The 15189-nt window shown below is 38.6% G+C and overlaps 1 protein-coding gene across 4 annotated transcripts in view; it reads right to left on the reverse strand.

The window, feature by feature from the left end:
* Nucleotides 1-15189, reverse strand: part of KATNAL1 (katanin catalytic subunit A1 like 1) — a 102491-nt gene that overhangs the window by 18891 nt on the left and 68411 nt on the right. The gene's annotated exons all lie outside the window — the stretch shown is intronic.

The following is a 15189-nucleotide window of genomic DNA, read 5'->3' on the forward strand; positions in this document are numbered from 1 at the left end:
CAGAGTAAATATTCTTAAGATATAAACACATATATTCAAGAAGTTGTGAAGAAGATTGTGAAATGCAGATTTGAAAACAAAGGGTCTGGGGCGCCTGGGTGGCGCAGTCGGTTAAGCGTCCGACTTCAGCTCAGGTCACGATCTCGCATTCAGTGAGTTCGAGCCCCACGTCGGGCTCTGGGCTGACAGCTCGGAGCCTGGAGCCTGCTTCCGATTCTGTGTCTCCCTCTCTCTCTGCCCCTCCCTCGTTCATGCTCTGTCTCTCTCTGTCTCAAAAATAAAAAAAAAAAAAAAAAAAAAAGAAAGAAAACAAAGGGTCTGTGATCCCTCATGAAAAATAAAATCCTTATTAAAAATAAAATCATTAATAGTCAACATTAATATTCAAGTACCAGACATTCTTTTAGTAAAACAACATTTGGCCTAGTTTTATAAAACTATAGACTACGTGGACTAACTCCTGTGAATCACTTTGCTCACCTTTTAGTGTGATATAGAAAAGATTTCCTATGATAGAGGAAATCGGCAATCGTCGCAAAAAACATATTAATGTATTTTTACTTGGAGAGCTTGCCCACAGACATCTAATGTTCCAGTACGATGGGAATGTGTATTGTGTAAGCTCTAATGAAGTACAGAATTATTTAAATAACCAATCATGCTCGCTTTTTTTACCATCAGTTTTAGTGGCGAATTCGCTATTTAATACAGCACACTAAGAGAATGCAAACTTAGGTTGGATCTGGCTTTCTACTATTTCCTGATATATCAAATTAAATTTAATTTTCTCCAACTTTTCTTTTGAAAAGTTTAGATTTATTTTAAATCTACAGTTTAAAAACAAATCAATGAACACCCATTTATCTTCCATCTAGACTCATCAATTGTCAACATTTTGCCATTATCACTCCCTTCTCCTCCTCCCCACTGCTTTCTGAATTGGGAGCTAGCTGTAGGCAATCACACTTCATCTTAAATTCTTCAGCATGTACATCCTAAGAACAAAGGTATCCATTCAACTATCACACTTGCCAGGAAATTTAACATTGGTACATCAGAATCATCTAATAGACAATCCAGATTAAAATGTCCCCATTTTCCCCAGGACTTTATAACTTTCTTAAAAACCATCACACGTTGTATTTAGTTATCTCTTTCGTCTTCTCGCTTATCTCTTTAGTCTTCTTTAATCTAAAGCAGTTCCCCAATGTTTGTTTTGTATTTCATGACATTGACAATTCCTCCAAATGATCATACAGCATATAAAAATGCTTTTGCATTCCAGTAAAGACCACAACAATTTTGTTTGTGGATCTGAACAGTCAGATACTGAAATGTTTATGGCAATGGAAAGAAACAAGAACAACTAAGACAGTCTGGAAAAACAGTAAGATGGGAGGAACTGCTCTATCAGAATTTAAGACTTATTACAAAGCATTAGGACTCAGGTAAATAGATCAATGATACAGAATAGGGAGCCTAGAAGTAGATCAAAGCATACACTACGGATACCTGATTTATGACACAGGTGGTTCCAGCAGTGGGAGAAAGGATCCCAGAACTGCTATTTACTGGGGGGGGGGGGGGGGGGGGGGGGGGGGGGGGGGGGGGGGTGGTGGTGGGGTGGTGGGGGGGAGGGGGGGGGGGGGGGGGGGGGGGGGTGTGGGGGGGGTGGGGGGGGGGGGGCGGGGGGGGGGGGGGGGGGGGGGGGGGGGGGGGGGGGGGGGGGGGGGGGGGGGGTGAGATGAAATTGGGTCCTACCTCGTACCATACATAAAAATCAGTGCCAGATATATTACTACCCTAAACATAAAATGCAAAAATTATGAGCATCTTAAAAGATAAAACAGGAAATATCTTAATGACTTCAGAGTGAATATTCTTAAGAATATATAAGAATATTCTTATATATATGTCTTAAGAATATTCATATATATATATATATTCAGAAAGTTGATCATAAAGGAAAAGATTGATAAACTGACCACATTAAAATTAAGAACTCTAATTCATCAAAAGACTCTCTAAATAGAGTGAAAACACACAAGCTACAGAGTTTGAGAAGATATTTACAATGTATATAAGTAACAAAGTTCTTATATCCAGAATATTTAAAGAACTCCTACAAAAACTAAAAAAAGATCAGACCACCTAATTAAGAAAAATGGGCAAAAGACTTGAACAGATATATAACAACAAAACCCAAGTGGCTGATAAATAAAGGAAAATATATTCAAATTACAGTAAAACCTTGGAATGTAAGTAACTTGTTCTGTGAGCGTTCCGCAAGACGAGCAAACATTTCTAATAAATTTGGACTTGATAAACGAGCGACGTCTTGCAAAACGAGCAGTACGTGACACCAAATGTCACAGGATCACAACTGAGCCAATGGTTCTGGAAATTCGCTTTGATATACAAGTGCTTTGGATTACAAGCAGGTTTCCAGAACGAATTATGCCCATAAACCAAGGCTTTACTGTATTTAATAATGAAGAGAATAAAAATGAAACCACAGTGAGATAGCACTGCACACCAAGAGGCTGGTATAAACGAAAAAGGCCGAGGTTTTGGAAAATACTAGGTTTTGGAAAAATGGGAAGCCATAGGAACTCTCACACCTTGCGGGTAGAAGTCTAAAGTGCAACAACCACTTGGGAAGACAGATAGGATTTATCGACTATTGTTCCAGCTATGTAGCCTGACCCGCAATTCGCTGCAAGGATGGAATGCGGCCTCTTAACCTAAGGAAGCTTAGACGTTTTCACCATGATACAAGTATAAAAATATTCATAGCAGCGCTGTTCATAATTGCCTAAAACTGGAAAGAACCAAAATGTCCACCAAATAATATGATGGATAATCGTGGTACAATCACACAATGGATATCACAGGCCGAATTGTGTCCCTCCTACTAAAGTATTATGTTGAAGCCCTGACCTTCAATACTTCAGAATGTGACTGTATTTGGAGATAGGGCCTTTAAAGAGGTAATTAAAGTAAAAAACGAGGTCATATGGGTGGGCCCTAATCCAGTCTGACTGGTATCTTTATAAGAAGAGGAAATTAGGAAACAACCCACACACGCACGTGCACACATGGAGGAAGACCACCTGAAGACACTGGAAGAAAATGGCCACCTACAGGCCAAGGAAAGAGGCTCCAGAATGAAATAACACCTTGCTTGACCTTGGACTTGTAGCCTGAGAAAATAAATTTCTGTTTAAGCCACCCCGTCCGTGGTACTTTGTTGTGGCATACCTTGCTGACTGATACAATGGAATGCGATACGCAACAAAAATGAACAGCATCTAGAAATCGTAATATGGATGAATCTTAAAAATGTACTGGAGCCAAAGAAGCAAACTACAGAGGAACACAATCAGTGTGATTCCATTTAAGTTTAAAAAAAAAAAAAAAAAAAAAGGTTAAACGTTGGGATATATTATTAGGCGAGAAAATGATAAGAAAAAAACAAAGTATTTCCATAAAAGGAATAACAGTGATTACCAGTAGGGGGCAAGAAGGGAGCTGCGCTAGGGAAAGAACATACTGGGGGCTTCTGAAGTCTGATAACGTTCTATTTCTTGAGCTACAGAGGTAGTTATCTGCCCATTTGCCAATTATTGGATAGATTGAACTAAATTTTAATACGCTTCCATTGTGAGTTCTATTTCTCACTCACACAAAGTAAGACAAGAGCAAAGCAACGCAAAGAGCAGCCACAGTGGAAAGAGAACCAAGCACGCATTATCTGGGATTGCCAGAAAAAAAGAGTGTGACCAGGCAATCTTTACCTCCAGAATTCCTTAACTTGGAAGTAAGGAGGCTCCTTATCTTTGTCCATCCCCAGCCAGCCGGCCCATCACTTGAGGTATGGGGCCAAAGAAGTCCTGTACTCAGGTGGTCAGCCAGAGGGGGGTGGGGAAAATAGGGAGGGGCAGGAAGCTCCCAGGTCTGCTGCTACACAAAGTGGCGGTGCTCCCGATGCCTCCATAAGAACTCCAAACTTAACGTAAGTGTGACTTCACAGTGCTCCACACACAACGTGTTAGTGTGAATGTTAGTGAACAAAGATCACTTTGCTCTTTTGGTCCTGATACTAGAATTCATTGTATTTGGAAATCAGAATGTTTAACTGCAGCCTGCCCTAAGAACTCAAAAGCCAAGTTTAATATACTGTATTATCCCATAGAAAGAAAGCTCCAGACAGTCACCTTAAATGAACTCTGGAGCATAAGCCAGTACTGAAGCCGTAGTTGGAAGCATCCTTTTCCCTCGTAACTATAATTTGGGGAAAGTGACTTCTAATTCTGCTTGTATCAGTGGTTTGTTAGAAGGTTCCAAGTAGGATTTATCAGCTCTATAAAACTGTATGAATGATATTTAATAACCTTGTGAAAAGATTTAACAAGTAATTAATAGGTTAATAGTCAAGAACCACCAACACTACATAACCAAGTTAATATACATTCTAAATTTAAATAGACATTGTTAAAAGGATCATACACTTCTTGTGATAACAACTTCCCTGAGCACACTTGGAGGTCCAGTGCAGAAGAACACGAGTGCACACTCTGGGGCCAGACCGCCTGGGTTCACTGCCCTGCTCTGCCTCACTGGATAGGATACTTAACCTCTCGGTGCCTCAGTTTCCTCACATGTCAAATAAAGATAAGAACAGAATCTACCACATAAGACTGTTGTGAGGGGGAAATGGGTTGATAGATGTAAAGCCTGGCCCACAGTCAGCACTCAAAAAACTGTTCATTGCCCCCGCACCCACCCACCACCACCATCAGTCAATCGACAAACAAGATTAGAGGGAGACAGAGAAAACCCAGATCCCTTCTATTAAGGAACATCTGGGAGACAGATAACCCAGGGAAGTGAAGTCTACACAAGGGAGCCCGGCCAGGCCAAAAGAAGCCTTCACAGAATGAGTATGCTTTAATGCCAACTTTGAAAAACCAATCATTTTTTTTTAAGTTTTATGTAAGTAATCTCTACAGCCAATGTGGGGCTTGAACGTACAACCCTGAGATCAAGAGTCGTATGCTGTACTGACTGAGCCAGCCAGGTGCCCCAATAAAATTTAAATAGAGTGGAAAAGGGAGAAAATCTGGAAATGGGAGTACCATAAATAATGACATGGAAGTAGAAAGAAGCACATATATTTACCAGAGGCGGGGAGGGAGGATGGTAAGTAGAAAAGTACAAAAGAGGACTGAGAAACACAAACAGACAGATATAAATAAGATAATAAATAAATAATAAATAAATAAATAAATAAATAAATAAATAAATATAAATAAGACAGATATAAATAAGACAGATAAGAACTTATGGTAAACACACACGCACACGCACACACGCACAATAAACAAAGAACTCTGACCCTGATGCGATGGAAAATTAGACTCCGCTCTAAGAGACTCTATGGTGCTTTAATGATTTAGGGAGGTTATTCTAAAAGCAAAATATAATTAAATGAAAGGGGCTGAAAAAGGGAGTTCATTAAGCTGATCAGGCGGTCGCTGCCATAACTTAGATGCATAAAGTGAAGGGAGAGACTTGTGTAAGGCCAAGCTCCCCCTGGGCCTGCTGTTTTGCCTTTTGTTAACTACGGCAGGTCGTACTTCCCCAGGATGGCTGCGAGAGTCTCTCTCATCCCACACGCGCTTCTGCGGTGCGGTCTTGACGCTCTCCCACCCAGAGGTAGTCTAATTCCCACCTCGTGAAAATGGGTGGGCTTGTAAATGCTTCAACCCAGGGTACAGGAGAAGGGACACTGTATGACCGGTGAGGCTAGGTTATAAAAGGCGACGCCCCTAGCGGAACGTCTGGAGCCACGGCCACCACGCATGAAATCGGACTGTCTTGAAGCCACCGCGCCCGAAGCAGCCTGGGCCAAGGGAACGACCAGAGGCAACACGAAAGTGCTCCAGCAAGACAGCTGCAGCCGGGGCCTCCGGGTGGCTTGGGTATTATCCGGTCTCATTGTGTTACTTTTCGCCTTTTCCAACTAAAACTTTACTTTCATAGGTTGCTTGTGTTCATAAAATGTCCTCCAACTCCCTTTTACTTTCATACAATCTCTTCTTCCCGTTAATTTTACCCTAGATGAATACATCATTCTTTCAGATCTTTCCACATGTTGCTGTTTTGTCTATTCCAGGCCCTTCTAGCCTACCAGATGCTTCAGCCACAAGAGCTATCTATCTATTCGTTTTCAAGCAACCACACCTTCGTTTCTGTTTTTCTCTCTCTCTCTTTTTTTTTTTCTTTCTGTTTTTCTCTTTGGAAATGAGTGAAAATGCAACTTCCTCCATGAAGTCTCCCCAAAGCACCTCAGTCAGAATTTATCAGTCCTCATTCTCCACTCCGAAGTACCATGGACCAGAGCGGGGGATGGGTTAAATAGGTGATGGGGATTAAGGAGGGCACTTGAGACGAGCACCGGATGTTGTATGGAAGTGATGAATCACCGTGTTGTACACCTGAAACTAATATTACACTCTATATTAACCAACTGGAATTTAAACATAAACTTTAAAAAGAAAAGGAAAAGTACCACGGAGAACAATGGCACCACACGTTACACTGTTTTCCCTGCAGTTAGGTTAAGTGTATGCCTACTTTCCAACTACAAAGTGAGTTCTCTAAGGATGAGGCCTGTCCATTACTTATCTTTATATTCCCACAGAACCCAATAAATGTCTTTCTAATAGCAAAGCGCTACATAAACACCTACTGAATTAATACAGATGAAAGAAAAAGAGTGGAGTTCTAATTACGATGATCTGTTTGGATGCACTTTGGGAGAAAGCGATTTCTCAAGTTCTGTGGTCACAGGTACAGACCTTCAGACTAGTAATGAGCAGACAGAAGCACTCAAAAGTGATTACCTATAATGGATGTAACGTTTGCATAAGGGAAAACAAGTTTAGAAGAAAACCCTTCAGTCAGCCAAATCTATTTTCTTCTCCAATATTTCAAGGAAAGCTAAGTTCCTACCTTTGTATCATAAAGTATGTGTTTCTCCCCAACACCTAAGTTCTCCTTAGCAGTTTATAAAATTGCTACCAGCAACTATTTTTCTAGTTACATTTTTTCCTCCCTATCATGGTAAATTAAAGTTCAAAGTACAAAAGTTTAAATGGTGTCAGTTCAAGTAGTAAAACTTTTATTTTCCCCCATTAGCATTAATTTCTTATTTATAATCAGTGTATACAGTAGTAAAGTTGAAACTCATTTCATACAGATATACTAGATAGCATAGAGAGATTTGTTTTAGAAAACAAGGAAGAGTAAAAAGAGGAACAAAGAGAAAGTAAAGAAACAGTAAATCAGAAACTGTAACAAACCACTCAAATTTCAAAATTTCATGCGGCTAACATGAGAGCGAGCCAGGCACTCAGGAGCTGATTCTGGGAGGTGTAATATTCCAGAACAGCTTCCAGGTTCTAAATTGAACCACTTCCATTAGTGCTTTAAATAAGTTTCTGATTATTGTAAATTCAACTAGTAATTTAAGCATGTTTTAAGAAAAAGAACATTTTTCTTTTTAAGTAACAAGATTATTAGAATTAATGGTATATACATAGTAGCAGGCAGGAAAGACAATGCGAGATGGAATCGGTGAGCCAATTAATTACACCATAGAGCTTGGAGATCTAGTCACAAAAGTGAGTAAGGAAGATGTTATAAAAATTAAGTTCCAAAAGTCATAGGTGAGGCTTGCACTTCTGATCATCAGGAAGAAACTGGTACCAGACTCGTCTTTTTATGGTAAACAAATATAAAACAAAAGAGAAGAGGCAACTTTTTTCATGCATTAGCCAAGAGACAGCAAGTGACTGTAAATTGGCTTTTTCTTAAGTTCTGCCAAAAATTTGAGTGCCTGCTGGAATAAAATTCAGTACCCTTCAAAGAAAAACAACATGATCCAGACTCTCCACAGTGTAAAATATACAATAAAAATTACTGAGCATGTGAAGAAACAGAAAAGGTGACCCACGGTCAAGAAAATTAAAAAGCAGTCAATACAAACTGTGTTCCACATATAAGAATTAGCTGACAAAAACTATAAAGTAGTATATCAATGATCTATTTCCTTATTTTTACAATATTTTTTAATGTTTATTTTTTGAGAGAGAGAGAGACACACAGAGTACGAGTGGAGGAGGGGCAGAGAGAGAGGGAGACACAGAATCGGAAGCAGGCTCCAGGCTCCGAGCTGCCAGCACAGAGCCCAACGCGGGGCTTGAATTCATGAACTGAGAGATCATGACCTGAGCCAGAGTTGGAAGCTCAACCGACTGAGCCACTAGGTGTCCCCCAATTATCTATTTCTGAATAAAAAAGTTACACTAAAGCATGGTGGCCTAAAGTAACCATTTATTACCTTCATAGGTTCTGTGCATCAGGAATTTGGGAGAAGCTTAGCTAGAAAGCTCTAGCTTAGGGCCTATGATGGCTAATTTTATGTGAACTTGGCTGGCCCACTGTGTCAGATATTTTGTCAAACATTATTCTAGATGTTCCTGTAAAGATGTTTTTGTATGATGTTAGTATTTAAATCAGTGGATTCAGTCAAGCAGACTGCCCTCCATAATGCAGATGGGCCGCATCTAATCAGTTGAAGGCCTGAACAGAACAAAAGCCAGACCTGCCCAGAGCAAGAGGGAATTGTGCCCAGAAAGGGCCTTCAGACTTTAATTGTGACATCAACTCTACCCTGAGTCTCCAGCCTGCCAGCCTACCCTGAAGATTTTAAACTTGACAGTCTCTGTAACTCCATGAGCTAGTTCATTAAAATAAATCTGTCTCTTTATACACATGTTCTATTGGTTCTGTTTCTCTAGAGACCCTGACTAATACAGGGCCTCTCACGAAATTTCAGTCAAGGTACAGGCCAGGCCAACAGTCATCCAAAGGCAGCTAACTCACATAACAGAAAAGCTGGTGTTGGCTCTTGGTGGGACATGTTAGTCCCTTCTCACATGGGCTTCTCCACAGGCTCTTTGAATTCATGGTGTGGCAGCTGACCTCCCCAAAAGCATATAATCTGAAAGAGGGAGAGCCAGGCAGAAACTGTCCTTTTTATGATCTGGCCTTGGAAGTCATATATAGATAGCATCATTCTGCCATATTCTATTCCTTAGAAACAAATCACTAAATCCAAACCATTTTTTTTTTTAATTTTTTTTCAACATTTTTAATTTATTTTTGGGACAGAGAGAGACAGAGCATGAACGGGGGAGGGGCAGAGAGAGAGGGAGACACAGAATCGGAAACAGGCTCCAGGCTCTGAGCCATCAGCCCAGAGCCCGACGCGGGGCTCGAACTCCCGGACCGCGAGATCGTGACCTGGCTGAAGTCGGACGCTTAACCGACTGCGCCACCCAGGCGCCCCAATCCAAACCATTTTCAAAGGGAGGGAAGGAAGTTCCACCTTTTGAAAGGAAAATCTCAAAGAATTAAAGGAAAAGATGGACAAAATGGATGAAGAGATGAGGAATCCCAGCAAAATAATGGAGACTATAAAAAATAACCAAATGGAAATGCAAGATTTACAAAATATATCTGAAATGAAAAATTCACTGGACAAGATTGAAAGCAGATTAGGCAATGGCAGAAGAAAGTGTCAATGATCATGAATATAAATGAACAGAAATTATCCATCTGAATAAGACTGAAAAAAAATGTAAGAGAGTCCCAGTGACCTATGAAACAATATCAAAGTCCAACATACATATAGGATAAATAAAAGGAAAACTCCACAGAGGTACATCATAGTAAAACTGCTGAAAACAAAAAGATAAACATAATCTCTTAAAAACAACCAGAGGACCACCGCTTAAGAAAATCCAACCCGTTGTCTATAGTTACACATATAGTACCACATGACCCAGTTATTTCACTGGTAGGTATTTATCCAAAAGAAATGAAAACATGTCCACACAAAGAATTGAACATGAATGTTGACAGCAGCATTATTTACAACAGTCTCAAAACAGAAACCACGCAATATCCATCAATAAGAGAAGGGATAAGTAATCTGTAATATGGCCATAAAAGGAACTACTACTCACCAGTAAAAAAATAACATTGATAAATCCCAAAACAATTATGCTGAAGAAGACAGTCCAAAATAATTCATACTGTATGATCCTACTTATGAAATTCAAAATTAGAATGGCAAAGATCAGATCAGTGGTTGCCTGAGGTAGAAGGTGTTGGGAAGAAAGAAGAACGGACAAAGGCGCACAAGAAATCCTATCATAATGAAAGATTCGTTCTGTACCCTGATTGGGGTATGGTTTCACGCTGTATACAACTGTCAACATCATCACATTGTAAGTGGATAAAGTTTATTACATATAAATCATTCTTTGATAAAGCTGATTTTGAAAAACAATAGCCAGGAGGGAAAAACACATTATATATACAATGAGATGAATGAAAGCTAACCTCACAGCAAAAAGCAGTGGAGGCCAGAAGATGACAAAATGATATCCTCATAAGTAATGAAAGAAAAAACAAAACAAAAAAACTTCCCAACCCAGAATTATTTATCGATCAAGAATACCCTTCAGAAATAAGGGTGAAATAAAGACATTTCAGATAACAAAAACTGAACTTGATGCTGGCAGACCTTAAACCAGAAGAAATGTTACAGAAAGTTTTCCAGACAAATGGGAGATAGACCCAGATGAAAATCTGGACCTTAAAAAAGAAAAGCAGAGCAGCGGGGGTGTTAAATATGTAGGTAAATGAAAAACACTACTTTTTTGTGCTCCTCTTAAGTTTAAACTGACAATTTAAATCTCATTATATTGTGGGATCTACAATGAATGTAGGTGTAAAATACATGACAAAACAGCACAAAGGCAGAGGGAGGCAAACAGTTATTATATTTTACATGAAGTGGTACAGTATTAGCTTTAAATTGACTGTGAGAAGTTACAGGTACATATAATCCCTAGATTAACTGCTAAAAAAATAGGTACAGGTAAAAAAAAATCCAATAAAGGAATTAAAGTGTATAAAAAAATCAATTATCAAAAGAAATTAGGAAAAGAGGTACAGAGAAACAAACAAAATGGCACACTTAAACATAACCATATCAATAATTACATTATACTTAAATGGACTAAATACTCCAATTAAAAAACAGAGACAAACTAGATAAATAGCAAGACCCAACTATATGCTGTCTACAAGAACTACACCGTAAAAATAAGGACAGGGTGAAAATTAAAGAAGAAAGCAGATATATCATACAAACAGTAAGCAGAAGAAAGATGGTGAGGCTGTATTAATATCAAAGTAAACATCAAGCTGGGGTGTCTGGGGGGCTCAGTTGGTTAAGCATCCAACTTGATTCAGGTCATAATCTCACGGTTTGTGAGTTCAAGCCCTGCATCGGGTTATCTGCTGTCAGCATAGAACCCACTTCAAATCCTCTGTCTCCCTCTCTCTCTCTGCCCCTCCCTTGCTTACTCTCTTTCTCACTCTCTTTAATAAACATTAAAAAAAAAGTTAACATCAAGCCAAAGAGGATGTAACCAGAGACAGAGATATTTTATAACGGTAGAAAGACAAAGAAGGCATAACAACGATAACTATCTATGTGCCTAATGACAGAACTTCAAAATGCATAAAGCAAAAATTGAGAGAATTAGGGCAAACAGTTATGAACAAATTCACAATCATATTTGAAAAGTTTAACAACCCATTCTCAGTAATTGATAAAAAAAAAAACTAGAGTAAAAACGTCAGTAAGAATCTAGAAGATTTGAACAATACTATCACACTAACTTGATCTGACCAACAATTACAGAATATTGTAATCAACAAACACAGAACAACATTCTATTTAATCGCAACTAAAACATGTCACCAAGAAAGACTGTATGTTGAATTATAAAATAAATTCAATACAATTTAAAAATTGACATTCTACAGAGTAGTTCTTGACTATAATGGAATTGAATTAAAAATCAACAAGAAGATATCTAGAGAATCCTCACATATTTGGACAGTAAACCACAAACTTCTAAATAACCCAAGAGTCAAAGAAAAAAAAAAACAAAAAAAAAAAAACAAAAAGGAAAATTAGAAAATATTTCTAACTGAATAAAGAAAATATGCTATAGCAAAATCTGTGGGATAAAGCCAAAGTGGTGCACAAAGAGAAATTTATAGCTGTAAATATTTATACTAAAAAAAGAAGAAAGGTTTAAAATCAATAGCATAAATTTCTACCTTTGGAAAGAGAAAATTAAACTCAAAGTACAATGGAGAAATGATAAAAATAAAAGAAAAAAATCAATGACATAGGAAACAGAAAAAGTGCAAAGCAAAATATTGAGTTTTTAAAAGATTAATAACATTGATAAATCTCTAGAGCAAGATGTTCAAGAACAATAGAGATAAAACACAAGTGACCCATTTTAGGAATGAAAACTGAGCCATTACTATAGACCCTACAGACAATAAAAGGAAAATTAGGTGTATAGATTTGTATTATGTCCACTTGTAATTTCATTTCCTAGAATTCTCCTCACTGAATAGTTCTGATTCAGTGTGCACCACATAAGTCATTATGGGTGAAATTTAAAAGGCAGAAATGAATCAACTCAGAAAATTGGTTCAGAATATGAAGTGCATTTGCAGCTCAAGCATACTGTCACTTATCTGCTGGCTCTGCCCTGCTAGGGCAGATTTCTTCCTTCAGCTTTTTTGACTCCTTAGCCAGGTGTATATTTAATACTGTTACAAACAGTGCCAGCTTCTTCAATAGGACATCCCAGTCATCAAAGTTGGAAGTCTTAGAGGCAATGAGAGCCCGGCATGGGTTCCAGTATGTCCTCATGGGGTCCCAGCTCGTCCCCAGAGGTTATAATTTGTCTTTCTTTCCACCACTTCATCTTGTCTTCCTGACTGCTCTCGCTACTGACTTCAGGCTCCAGAACCAGACGTGAAATCAACAGCCTCACATAAACCCTTTAGTCAGCTTGCACATTTGTATTAGGTCAAATCCCAATAAATTTGGCAAATTAGAAGAAATGGACAAATTCTTTTCAAGACAAGGTATCAAAACTTAAGAAAAATCAGATAACCTAATTAGACAGCCTTATACTTATTTATTTTTAAGTCAATGGAATAGAACAGAGAACTGAGAAATAGGCCCACAAATACACAGAAAAATAATTTTCAGCAAAGGTGCCAAACTAACCAAATGTAAAAAGAAAACTCCTTTCAACAAATGGTGCTTGGAACAACTCGATATGTATTTGAAAAAAATGAAACTCAACCTCTAAGCGATACTATACACACAAAATTACTTCAAGATGGACCACAGATTTAACTATAGTTTCTAAAAGAAAAATAGGAGAAAACCTTTGCCCCTTGGAGTAAACAAAGATTTCTTAAGACACAAAAAGTGCTATCTGTAAAGGAAAAGCTTAACAAGAAGACCATCAAAATTAAAGCTTTTCCGAGGTACCTGGGTGGCTCATTCAATGAAGTGCCCAGCTCTTTGTTTTAGCTCAGGTCATGATCTCACGGTTCATGGGTTCAAGCTCCGCATTGGGCTCTGCGCTGATCGTGCAGAGACTGCTTGGGATCCTCTCTCTCCCTTTCTCTGTCTCTGCCCCTGCCCTGCTCATTCATTATCTCTCTCTCTCTCTCTCTCTCTCTCTCTCTCTCTCTCTCTCTCTCTCTCTCTCAAAATAAACAAATAGGGGTGCCTGTGTGGCTCAGTCAGTTAAGCATCTGACTCTTGGTTTCTGTTCAGGTCATGATCTCACAGTTTGTGAGTTTGAGCCCCACACTGGGCTCAGAGCTAATGGTGCAGAGCCTGCTTGGGATTCTCTCTCTCTCCCTGTCTCTGCCCCTCCCCTGATCGTGCTCTCTCTCTCTCCTTCTCTCTCTCTCTCTCTCTCAAAATAAATAAACTTAAATAACTAATGAAAACTTTCCTTATCAATAGACACCATAAAGAAAATTGAAAGGCAAACCACCCTGGAAGAAAATGTTCATGATGTATACATCTGATAAAGAACTCCACAGCATTAATAGAACAACAAATAAACCAATTAAAACCTGAGCAAAGGACTTGAAAAGACACTGCACAAAAGATATACCAATGACCAACAGGCCCATGAAAAGGCACTCCACATCGTAAGTCATTAGAGAAACACAAATTAAAACCATAATTAGAGTATTTCAGACTTGTTAGGAGGACTAAAATTAAAATACCGACCATACCAAATGTTGGCAAGGATGTGGAAATACTGGAATTCTCGTTGGTTGATGGTGAAAGAGTAAAATGGTGCAACCACTTGGGAAAAGTTTGAGTATTATAAAGTTAAACATATACATATCTACCCTAGGACCCACCTGTTCTATTCTTAGCTATAGTACCCAATAGGATCCAAAACACTCATCCCCAAAAAGATTTGCACAAGAATTATTTACACCTTCATTCATAATAGCTCTAAACTAGACATAACTCAAATGTTCAACCAAAAAAGGAATACATAAATTGTGGCATAATCATATCAGGAATATACCAATACACGTAACCATGTGGATGAATCTCAAAACATTATGGTGCCTGAACGTAACAGACACACAAGAGTACATACATATTACGATTCCATTCGTGTGAAGTTTAATAGTAGGTAAAATTCATCTATGGTGACAAAAACCAGGAAAGGTAATGCCAGTTAAGGGTTTGAATTAACTGGTAGGGGGCACATAGCAACTTCCTGGGTGCAGAAATATCCTACATCTTCAGTAGGGTACCGATTAAACGGGAATATTCATTTGTCAAAACTCACCAGAACACACACTTAAGATTTAAATTTTATCTCAATTTTATGTAAATTTTATTTCAATATAAAAAGAAAAAAATTCACTTAGGAAAATTTCAACAGTCTTCAATAGGATGAAATTATATTTTTCGGAGCAGCATATTTTGAAGAAAATCCCAAGAGAACTTTATTTTTAATCACTTAAGATTTAATGAGGACTGTAAAAGTAAAAATTCAGGGGCGCCTGGGTGGCTCAGCTGGTTAAGCATCCAACTCCGGCTCAGGTCCTGATCTCACAGTTAGTGAGTTTGAGCCCCACACTGGGCTCTCTATTATCAGCTCGGAGTCCACTTCAGATCCT

The sequence above is a fragment of the Prionailurus bengalensis genome, chromosome A1 (assembly GCF_016509475.1).
Source record: "Prionailurus bengalensis isolate Pbe53 chromosome A1, Fcat_Pben_1.1_paternal_pri, whole genome shotgun sequence".
Lineage (NCBI taxonomy): Eukaryota > Metazoa > Chordata > Mammalia > Carnivora > Felidae > Prionailurus > Prionailurus bengalensis.